This window comes from Opisthocomus hoazin, chromosome 2 (assembly GCF_030867145.1).
Source record: "Opisthocomus hoazin isolate bOpiHoa1 chromosome 2, bOpiHoa1.hap1, whole genome shotgun sequence".
In the NCBI taxonomy this organism is placed as follows: domain Eukaryota; kingdom Metazoa; phylum Chordata; class Aves; order Opisthocomiformes; family Opisthocomidae; genus Opisthocomus; species Opisthocomus hoazin.
This window is the reverse complement of record NC_134415.1, coordinates 5,926,954-5,939,092: the sequence shown is the minus strand read 5'-3', so window position 1 is coordinate 5,939,092 and position 12,139 is coordinate 5,926,954.

The following is a 12,139-nucleotide window of genomic DNA, read 5'->3' as shown; positions in this document are numbered from 1 at the left end:
TGGGGAGCCCAGAACTGGACACAGTACTTCAGATGGGGCCTCACCAGGGCAGGGCAGAGCAGAGGAGAGGAGAAGCAGGTCCCTCACACAGCAGTGCAGAAAATAACCCAGTAGAAAATCACAGCCTTTTGTTTCACCAATTAACACTTCCTGATTTAGCTGCTGCAAGGCAATTGCTGAGTTATTTGTGGGTTTTTTTTTCTCCTCTAGCAGCTGCTACTCCTTTGCTTTTTCCGAATGTGCTTTCTGCCGGGGAGCGAGGGGATGCTGGAGGAGCTGGTTGCACACGCTGTCCCACAGCCTCGCTGCTGAGGAATTACTAACGTTGGCTAAACACAAACACTTCATGAATTTGACAGGCATATACGCTGCATGTGCTTCCACAAAGGCTAGAAAAATTGGCTCCCGGGAATTTTACAACTTTCTCTTAATCAGTAAAATTGCATGAAACAAGATTTAGATTTCTTTTCAAGCTTTTTCTTTCTTTGCACAGGGAGATACAATTTATTTGGTTTGATCAAAAATATCTTTAAACTTGCTAACTTTCTATAGACCTTTCAGAGAGCAAGAGCTAGCAAGCATAGGACGTTCCATCTGAACATGAGGAAGAACTTCTTCCCTCTGAGGGTGACAGAGCCCTGGACCAGGCTGCCCAGAGAGGTTGTGGAGTCTCCTTCTCTGGAGATACTCAAGACCCGCCTGGCCGCGGTCCTGTGCAGCCTGCTGTGGGTGACCCTGCTTTGGCAGGGGGTTGGACTGGGTGACCCACAGAGGTCCCTTCCAACTCCAACCATTCTGTGATTCTGTGACGTTCAGTTTAAGGCATTTATGTTTAATAAGAGATAGAGGCAGCAGCATTTTTGTCTTTAATCAATGTAATTTTATTAGAGGTTTTTCTCATTACCAGGATACTAATGAGAGTTTATCTGAATGATGATATATTTATGATTTCTGTATTTGACAATCAGCTTTAAAAAATGAAGTGTTGGTTAGAAAAGATGTATGTGCATCCAGATGGGGAGAAGCGTATGTTTTATAGATAGACGAGGCAAGCCTTCCCTTTAAAAACAGCTTCTGGCCCCAGCCTGAGCATTGTTGGAACCAAAGTTTGGGAGCATTTGTAGAAGCATTTGAAGAACTTTCCTTTAGGGGTCATGCTGACGATTCCTGGTTCCGACCATAGTGGCCAGATGTCTGAAACTACTGGAAGCCCAGTTTAAATTACCTGTTTTCTATGAACCTTATTATTTGGAAGGATGGATCAAATTAATCATATTATTAAAACAACAGCGAGGAAACTGATGTCTGCAAGCAGAGGGCATTGGCCCAGGGAGAATTAGATAATTAATTGCAGTTGCCATAAACTGACTTGGGCACACCTGCTAAAGCAGGGAAGCCAAAGCAATATTTATTTTGACACATTTTTGTGGGAGAATGCTTGGAAAGCTAAGGATATCGTAACATTACTAGTTCATGTAGTTCTAAGTCTGAATTGTCCGCAAATGATTGAATTTCACTGAGCTGTTAATAGATGAGACTTAGGTGTACCCAGTTAGGGCTATTAAAAGCAAGAATGTTGTGGATAATGTTTCCAGTGTTAATTAATTGAAGTAGTATCAGTCAGAGAATGCCTCCCCAGAAGCTGCCTCAACCAGCCCCTACCAGCTATGATTTATAACCACTTGGCCTGGTGGTGTGGAAATTTTAAAGACTGAATTGCTGCCGCAAGCTTATTCTTTAGCAGTGAAATTAGGCTATAATTCCATACAATTTGTTAGGAATGAAATAAAGAAATATTTTTCTTTTAATAACGATGTTGGTTTAGAACATTGTAAGGATTTGCAAGTTGAAGCCCAAAGGATTTCTGTGATGGTTACTTGAAGCAAGCAGGAGGAAGCCTCTCTAAGTTTATTGATTTCAGCGGTGACCATGAAGAAAAAAGTCCCCCAGGAAAAAAAAGAAAGGTTCACAAATCTGGAATGTACTTTTTCAGCATGAGCTGGGGCCGGAGGGAGTTCCTATTTTTTGCTAAATACCAAGAACATGTATTGAGAGTCTATAAATTGGGAAATACTTGAAAAAGCCTGAAATAGGAAAAGATGCTCATTACAGGGTGGCATGGTGAGGGGCGAGTTTCCTTTTAACCCTACAAAAGGTTTGAGGCAAAGCCACCAACACATCCAGTGGGCACTCTGGGAATCAAATGAGAATTTTACTCACAATTACAGTTTTGAGCTGTAAGATTTGCTTATTTTTGAAGATTTTTAGATAGCAGAACCTGTTATATACATTTATGGTTAGGAAGAACCTTTCCTGAACATGCAGATGAAAACTGTTAGGCAGAGTTTTATGTGTAAAATGCATCAGCCACAAAAGACAGACTCGTAACGGATTCAGTTTGTAATACGTCACCTGACTAATGAAAGGGGATTACAATAATTATGCAGCCGAATATAAATGGATAGGGACATAAATCATTTGCTCAGCTGATAATAGCTAGGATAACATGCTGAAGTTGTCAAACCTAAGAACAAAAGATCAGTTTCTAATTTTTTTTACTTATTTAAATAATCTTAAAATAATTATACTCACACAGTTTTATTACCTGTCATGGTGCTGCAGCGCGTAATTTAGGAACTATTTGCATTTTGGCAACCCTCACACTTTATCCAGACACGGCTCTTGCTGTCGGCACAAGACGACCCTGTCTGTGTCATTCTGGAGTTTTTACCTGTACGTGTGTGACTGAAGAGACACCGATATTTATGAACAACCGGCCATTTCTGATCATTTTGAAACCAGTGTCTATAAGACTGAGGATGAACTCGATGCCTCCCTTTAAGGGTACAGCAGGGAGATACAAACATGGCTATCAGCTGCACTCTGTCCATAAGCGTGCTGGGTTTCGAGTGACAGCTAAAAGGTAAGCAGTGCAAGCTCTGAGAAAACCAATCATCAGAAAAATTAATTAGAAGACTTCTGGTCAGCTGTGTGTGATGTACCCCAAAAAACTGGCAAAGAAAAACACCCGAGCAAAGGTATAATTAGCACGTGGTGTTTATTGTTTAAAACACAACAATGACCAACAGAAAGGTTCAGCAACTGCTGTAAGCTTTCATTTAAAATTTATCCAACCCTAAGTGTATTGTAGCTGTCATGATCACAGAATCACAGAATGGTCGGGGTTGGAAGGGACCTCTGTGGGTCACCCAGTCCAACCCCCCTGCCGAAGCAGGGTCACCCACAGCAGACTGCACAGGACCTTGTCCAGGCGGGGCTTGAATATCTCCAGAGAAGGAGACTCCACAACCTCCCTGGGCAGCCTGGGCCAGGGCTCCATCACCCTCAGAGGGAAGAAGTTCTTCCTCCTGTTCAGCTGGAACTTTCTCTGCTTCAGTTTGTGCCCATTGCCCCTTGTCCTGTCGCTGGGCACCACTGGAAAGAGTCTGGCCCCATCCTCCTGACACCCACCCTTGAGATATTTGTAAGCATATATTAGGTCCCCTAATGATTTAATTTGCAGTATTAACAACTGATTGAATAGAAATCTTTCTAGTAACAGAAGTTAACAGTGACATGACGCCAGCAAAATCTGATTATTATTCCAGGACCAAAGTTGTTGCCAACAAGATTAAATATTGAAGATGTATTAAAATTTCCTTCCAAAGAAAGGTTGCTTCTCAGGGTGTAACATTGTCACCAGCCCAGCCAGGAGGGTCTCTCCCAACCCTGAGGGAGTACTCAAATTTTGTAGAAACACAGGTTAGGAATATTTAGAGGTGTGATGTTCACCTAATGTCAGTCAATTTACCTGTAGGCATGTAAGTATGTTACCAAGAAAGGTTAACCTTTTTCCTGGTTTGGAAGGAAAATGGAAATGTGCTGTGTTTAGAAGTTTACTAGAATTCCTTTTGGTTAGTCATGAAGCCCAGATAATAAGAACATACAGTGACATTCTGTATTTCTTGGAAGCCACTTGTAGAGCAACAAGATCTTCATTGCCTTGACTAGAAGTTCATTAGAAAGGCAGAATGTCAAACAGAGAAAGCAGGGCCTGAACAGCATATTCAGGAGGAGGGCTCTTTTAAACCCTCCCAAGGATGGTGACACTTCTAGACTGCCCACCACAACACTGCTGCCTGGCTGTGCTGGGGTAGCCCAGCTAAACCACTGCTTTGCTGACAGCAATAAAGAAAATTACCTCTATATTTCAGTTCTAATGAATTCCTGAGGTTTCACCAATAGTTTTTACAGGATAGGTCAGAAATGAAGCTGGCAAAGGTATCAGGTGTTAATTTGCCCCTGTTTAATCTGAGGATAATCCAGTGCTATCTATGCTAATGTCTCCAAAAGAGAAAGCTTCAGCCTCCTGCCTCTGGACTTCTGAGTGATTTGTGTCTGGAATTTTTAAAATATCTACAAACTGTTTATTCAGACCCAGGGCCTTCTCCCAGCAGCTTGGACCATGAGCATCATTTGAGTTACCCCATTAGAAGAAGATCGCAACTGGAAGCCCAGGTCCAAGAGCTTACATCTTGTCACAAGCAAGTGACGACAGGCTGTAGGAAAATTTCCAGAAATCTCCTTTTACTATATCGGATGGAGTGACATTTTTGTTACTACTAGCAAAACCACTCTGAGCCCTCGTGCAGAAGAAACGTACCCAAACATGCGCAAGGTGCAGAAGCTGGAAGAAAGAGACGGTGTAAAGGATCCTGGGTGGTGGAGTTTTGTCCCATGAGCAACAAGAGCAGGCTTGCCCGAGGCACCCTCAGAACGCGACGCAGGCTATCTTTTTGAATGTATGCAGCAGAAACCACCTAGAAGATCATCCAAAACAACCTTGCCTGAGCCCTCAAAGGAGGGAGTGAAAACAGTCTTTTTCTGTCTTAATCAGCATGAATCCCCTTGATCTACAAGGTGTTCAAACACTGCTGTAGAAGACGTCTTACAAAATACAGGGTGAGGCACGCTGGATCAATCATGGCTTCTGCACAACTCTTCCTTCAGGAAGTAAATCCACTGGATTTATACTTTTATAGGATTTCCATTAAGTCCTGTGCTGATTACATTGGCTTTATATTTAAGGACCTTACGCAGACCTAAATCTGATTTCTGGAACTTAGAGAGGGATTGTGTGTCTCAGCTGTAACAAAACGTAATCCTGAGCCAAAACTTTGAGCACAGTCAGTGATCTGTGGGACACGGGCATCACCCCATTAGCTAAGTGGTGTCAGAAAATAACTCCAGTCTCCCAGAAGAAGCTGACCTACACTGCTTCTGTTGCATGGAATTGCTTTAATTTACTTTCTCCATCCAGACAGTGTTGAAATCAACACACGAGCAGAGCTTTCATGGCTTAATTGACAAAAGCCTGCAAATATGTATTTGTGTAGCTTTACGTGACATGAGTTGTTCCTGCAGAGAATCAATTGCATCTGATACTTCCAGCTGTGACTAGGATTTTGCTTGGTTCCATTTCTTTCTCACTTTACTTTCCAGCACAGAAAACCTCTTCTGTTCTTTTGTTCATACAGAAGGGCATTCTGTATTCTCAGGCAACACTTCATCCACTCCACATAGCAAGTGCTCAATTTATGCTTTGAGCTCAGCAGGATTTTCTCATTTTTTTTAAAAATCATTTTCTTCCTATTGCCATGGACTGACATTGGCACGACCTTCCACGGAACGGCCCAAGAACTTTGCTGGCACACGCTCCCCGTCCCTTAAAAGGAGAAGAGGTGTGAGAGCTTCCAAGCTGCCTACTGCAAGACAACCCGTGCGTCTGGCAAACGGCCCTGGAGCCCTCCTTCCGCCTTTGCTGAAGCGGACGTCAACAAGCGTGGCCACGAGTGAAAGAACATTGTTGAGTACGTATGTTCTCGCTGTCTGAGGAGGCCACGATGCCGTCAGGAGGTCTCTTGCCAGGTTACGGAGGTCAGGTACCAAACACCATGCCTGGCATAGCACCAGTGCATAAGAAGAGGACTTGACCAGCCCGGGCCCCGTGCCATCCTGACAGATGGGCATGAGTGCAAGCATCCAAGCAGATGTAGGCAGGGTACCTGTTTTGGGATGCCTCAATGGGCATCTGCTCTGAATTTCCGTGCCCGTGACCGAAGGGAGGCACCGTCCCCGCTCCCGGTCAGTACGCAGCTGTAGAAAAGCTACAAGCTGAAATCCGGACTCCGAGTCCCTCATCCCTACCTGCTTCAAGGTCATTTACATTGCCAGAGGGATCCAAAGGGACCTTAACACATGAGAATCGGGCTTAAACACGTGCTTCTAACCTGAAGGAGGTGCTGCCGAGTGTACCTGCCCTCACGGCCAAGGAAGGGAATTTGCCCTTCTGGGGCACTTGTAACGGGCAGCAAGAGCAGAGCCGGTGCCTCTGACGTACCCCGTTGTAGGCATTGCTGTAGGCACAACGCACCCGAAAGACTAAAAGAGACAAAAACATTCGGCTGGTTTGAAAGAGAAACAGTGAGGGTCGAGTCTTCTGACGGACTTCAAAACGCTGTAACGTCTGCCGAAGAACAGAACGGCCTCGTTTGTCTTCAACCCCTCCTCTAACTGGTGGTAACAGATCTGTGTGGGCTTTGTGTGACGGCAACAGCTAGGAAGCTGGATAAGATCATCAAACACATTGTATATAAGCCGCCGATAATAATATTCAGTCGTTAGCACCGTAGGCTGGATAGAAATCCGTGCTCATTCATTTCAATCAGCGTGTCAGTTTGATGATCTAATTTAAAGAAAAAAGAAGAAAGGAAGGAAGCTTCTTCATAGACCACAAGTATTCTCAAACTTTTCTTTTCCAAAAAATACTATGGAAAAGAATAGCTACAAGGCTAGGTTATCTACAAGTGAAGGCGAACCAGGCAGAAACACAGCCGTGAAAAGTGATGTGCGTGGCCAGAAATGGAATTGCATTTTGGGAGCTGAGATTCACTCACTACACAGATATTGCAATATTTAGGCACAGGCTCTTCCTTCAGACACCCCTGAACATGTCTAGCGTTGCTCTTTGCAGCACAAGGGAGCTTGCACAACTCATCCACATGGGCAGCTCTGTCACCTCTGTCCCAGCAAATGCAAGGTGAATTCTTTGGCTTTTTTACCAAAAATACTGTGTATAAAAAAGCGGCTTTGGACATTAGATGTTCTGAATTTTATGTGTGTCTAAAAAAAAAAAATAATCCAAAGTCTGATCCTTTAATAGGTGATCAGTTACTAAGAAATTTTCTTTTGTGGAATGCTTCACGAGTATATGATTGCAAGTTGAAAAATGCTAATCTTGCAGCTTTTAAGACAGAAATATTCTGTGGCTGCAGAACAATTCAGCACCTGTTTAGCAGTGAAAGGCTTAACACTGCACTGCAGAGCAGCCTTCTCAAACCATCTTGGCACAGGTCACATCTCCAGGCTCATGCAAAGCCACAGCAAGATTTCAGCCCTAGGGACACCCCCTCACGCATGGCTGCCTTCTCTTCTCCCAGGCCTCTCCCAGGTGCTGAGCTCTCCTTCCAGCTGTGACAGATGTGCAGCGTGCCCTTCTTTGGCCTCTTTATACGAAAGCTGGCCTGTCCCAGCTTTCATGGCTGCAGAATATCACCACGTTCAGGAGGGAGAGCAATACTGGGAAAGTGTTACACGCAGTGGCAGCTTATTTTACCAGCGCTGGGGCTGAAAACCACGGCACCTCATGACCAGAGGACTCTTGTGCCGGTCAGGGACCTCTCTCCGCTCAGCACACCTTAGCACTGCCAGCATGAGTCCCACCAGGTCTCCCTTTAATGGCATCTGTGCACCCAACAAAACAAACATATTCCAGGAGCTTCACAGCCTATTTTGGTTACTTCATGAAAGCAGCTTCCAAAGGCAAGGATGTCACGACAGGCTGCATGTTTGAAGGTACGTAACAGTTCAGAGCAGAAGACAAGCATGTTAAAATTTGACTTTACTTGCCAAACCTGAACAAAAGGTTGCCCATTATAATTCCTGCCAGTAACAGGCCTAGAAGCTGCAAAATTATGTACCACCAGCCGACCACACACACCTCCTGGCTGGTTCCAAAGGCAGCTGCAAGCAGAGCCTGCTGTCAGTACGCTGGCAGCTGCAGCGGTGGCTCGCGGGGGAGGCAGGAAGGCAGGGGATGGCCAAAGAGCACAGGAGACTCAGTGGTTTTCCCCACCAGCCTGGTGCCTCACCCCTGTCCCTTCTCCATCTGCACAAACAAGGCTTGGAGAAAGGAAGATGAAGCCGGACCCCCCAGGGTCCTAATTTTAGGTATCTGAAAGTTATTTTTTCGAAGTCTGCGTTGGGCTCCCTCTGTGACTGAGCCAGTGGAGAGAAGGTGATCCATTCTTTCCTCAGACGGACAACAATGATCCCTGGGCTGAAGCCCTCTGCGGAGGTGCCTCTCATTCTGCACGGACAGGGACGATGCCCAGAGAACCAGTGTGTGTTTAGGCTACACCTGAACAAGGGACATAGGAGTACTTCCATGGGCCAGGGCCAGCTGCACTGCCACTCGAAACCCCACCACTGCAAGGCACGGGCATCACGGTATGTTCTGGACAGGTCCCTGCTTCTGCCAGCTGGGAGACAAGGACCTTGGGAGCATGAGATCATGCATCCACCATCTGGTTATCCGTAACGCGGGACGTGACAAGACAAATTCCTCCTCAAGCATGCAGCTCACACGCTGACCTGGGCAGTGGCACCACTTGCTGAGCCATCGAGGTGAACCACACAGGTTCACACCCGTGTCCAAAGCCAGCCTTGATTGCTTCCTGGTGCCACATTCAAAGCAACTAAAGAGGCAGAACTGAATCAAGACTGCCATACCGCATCTTCAGGGGTATTCGCTTGAGCAACAGGACCCAAACGAGCAACCTTTTCATTATATGTGAGGTCTCCTGAGCAGGGAGAACCGCTCTGAGCTTGAAAGGGGGAAAACTCACGTGGCCTCAAGCAACCCTGAGTAATCTATTAAGAAATCTTCTAGTTCTAGTACGTGGTATTAAAAATATCAAATTCCTCAGCCATTCCCTATTGTAAAAAGTGAACAAACGCAGCCAATTACATCCCACTATCACTGCTTCCCCAACAGAGCAGCTGATGGGTGACACCAAGAGGCTAACTTCACAAAACACAGGTCTCACACAAACCTGCCTGTGTTCTAGACACTGGCAATGGGTAATGTACTTTTATAACGTCCCAAATTTCTGTCGTCTCCATTTTCCCGTGCCTCTCTTGCCATGCTGAAATAATTATTTAGGCCCCTTCACTCCATTTACATAATTCTTGCAAAATTCAAGCACTGTTTTCAAAAGCTATGGCCTATAGTTGGATTTCCTTTAATAATTTTTTTTTCTATTTTGTGTATTTCTTTTTTAAATATAGGGCTTCTATATACCTTTATGCCAGTAAAAGTGCATGAATATGTTTCCCTGGACAAAATGCCTAAAAATACTACACAGGACTCTGCAGCACAAAAAGAGATGGTACTCCATCCCACATCAGGGCAGATTTGTACTTCTGCATTATAGCTATCCTAAAATGAGCTTATCCCAGCTTCTGGTGATTCTTTAGGAATACCAGGTTGCACAGTGTGGTTGCCTTCTTGCTACTACTGGTGAAGAGAGCATGAAAAAACTAAAAAGCAGACAGCTAGCATACAGCATGTTGGACTCCAGCCATCACCAGCTGCCAGTGCAGTAGCATAGCTTGTGGGCTTCACATTTATTCCTGGAAAAGCTCACCATGGGGAAAGACAAAGCAGTTCAATTACAGCACCAATGTACCTTTGCAGTCACCTTCTTCACCAGCTCCTGTCACTCTAGGCTTGCAGCTGAGGGATGAGCCCGTGATTTTGGAAGCATCCAACCCATAAATTTCCATGCATAACTGCAATGACATTAAGTGACAACCATGTTCATAGGTTGACGCCAGCTTCTGTGGAGGCTGAAGATGAGAGCGTTCAGATGATGTTGGTTGTTTTCAGATTAAGTCAGCTGGCCGACGATCCTGTCTACAAGGGAGGTCACAGACATCTCAGACCATCAGAGCATCAATCACGTATCTTCAGATTTCATTTGGGTTGTTGGAGCCAAATTCATTGCTGCTCCAAATCGAGCTGAAGCCCGCAGCTTCCGTAGACACTGGGCTGCTTTCTGTATTCAGCACCCAAGGAACAGGGAAGAGCTGCAGAACACATTCTTCCCCATTTTGCCCAAGCCTCTGGGACAGGATGGCATGCCACCCAGCCATAACTGGTGGAGAAGCACACATGCGGTGCCAGGCTGGTGGAGTGCCCTTCAGAGGTGGGTTCGCAGTGCCACCTTCAGAGCAAAGCACGACATGTCCCAGTACCCACTCCAATGACCACCCATCCAGCCGGGAGCCCACAGCAAAGGCGATCCAGAACACGTCCCAGCTTCAGGTCCAGGCTGGAACTTGTTCTCCTACAACATGGCAAAGGGAAAGAGAAGGATCTGGCCACTTGCTAGGTCATTAAAAGCCGTGTCCAAACCTGCAAACTCCTAGCAGTCAAGTTATCTCATTCTGGAAGAAAGCTCTCACAGAATGCCCCGTCTGGAGTCTGGCTCTGAGGAGATCTGGTGGCTCCTCTTCCATTCCCATGGTGTCAGACACTAACATTACGGTACACTGGTTAGTAAAAGCTAGTAAAAAATTAGATTAGCATTTTTAGAGCGACCTTAAAATGACTGTCTGGGCAGCAATTTCATAACCACGACCAATTATAGGCACAATAATTGTGGTGAAACTAATGCGGGGAACAAATGATAGTATTCAAATGCCTGATCTGTGGATAGATTTTGACATAATATATCTCTTTTTACATGACCCAGAAGTTTCAACAGGTGTAAACAACAGAAGCCATAAATCAGAAGATGAATTAAACATTTGGTTTTTGGTTTTCTTCACCCTCATACTCAAGGTGGACAGCAAAGAGGTCAGTTCTAACTATTTATTTTTCGATTACTCAGAACGAATGATCTTACTAACGTACAGTACCCTATATTTTCAAATTACTGAGGCATTGGCTATGTACTTTCTAACCTAGTGCAATCTTTCTTCATTATTTCTGAATTTTACCCTTTGTCCTAATTTCCTTGATAAAGCAAAAATACTGAAACATCCAACCCAATTAATCTCTCATGTTCTCCTCTCCTTGCTTTACCACTCTTCCAACCTCCACCTTCCTCTCCAGTACTACTAATAGCTTTTATAGAAAGCTTTACAGTTTTAATGTATTTTATTGGCATGTGCATGTAAATTAATTGTGAGTGGTTGGAGGCAGAGCAGTGTGGTATTAGCACAGACATATTTATCAAATATAACCTCCATCCAGGCAAGCCCATCCTGCAAGATGCCCATAGTAAAAAGATCTGAAAAGACTGATTTGTCTCTTAGCCTAACGTACTGTTTATACAGTGCAAGATGTCTAAATCTGTTCTCATATTTACATAACATGCCATATTTTTAATAATCTGGTAAAATTTGTCTACTTCCGTGTTCACCAATCTTTGGGGATTTTTCTGTTAAAACTTTTGGGTGGGGTTTTTTTTGTGGGGTTTTTTTTGAACAAAAATAACCAACATCTATCAGAGATTCAGTGACATTAGGCCAAACGTCTCTAAGGCCCAACCTCAGCCTCAAAATGTACCTTTTCGGGGGGCAGCTTTCAGCCCCAACGTTCTGGTCCATGACACACGAGGACACAGCTCGCGTGAAGGCACTCCAGCTTCACCCAGTGTTCTGGAGAGCAGGTACCCCGGGGATATGGTCATGTGCGACATTTTAGACCTCGATATCCTCTGTGCATCGGGTCTGTGATCATAGAATCATTGGGGGACCTTACCGCTCTCTACAGCTCCCTGAAAGGAGGGTGTAGTGAGGCAGGTGTTGGTCTCTTCTCCCAAGTAACTAGCGATAGGACGAGAGGCAATGGCCTCAAGATGTGTCAGGGGAGGTTTAGATTGGATAATAGGAAAAATGTCTTTATTTCAAGAGTGGTCAGGCACTGGAACAGGCTGCCCAGGGCAGTGGTGGAGTCCCCATCCCTGGAGGGGTTCAAAAATTGTGTGGATGTGGCACTTTGGGACATGGT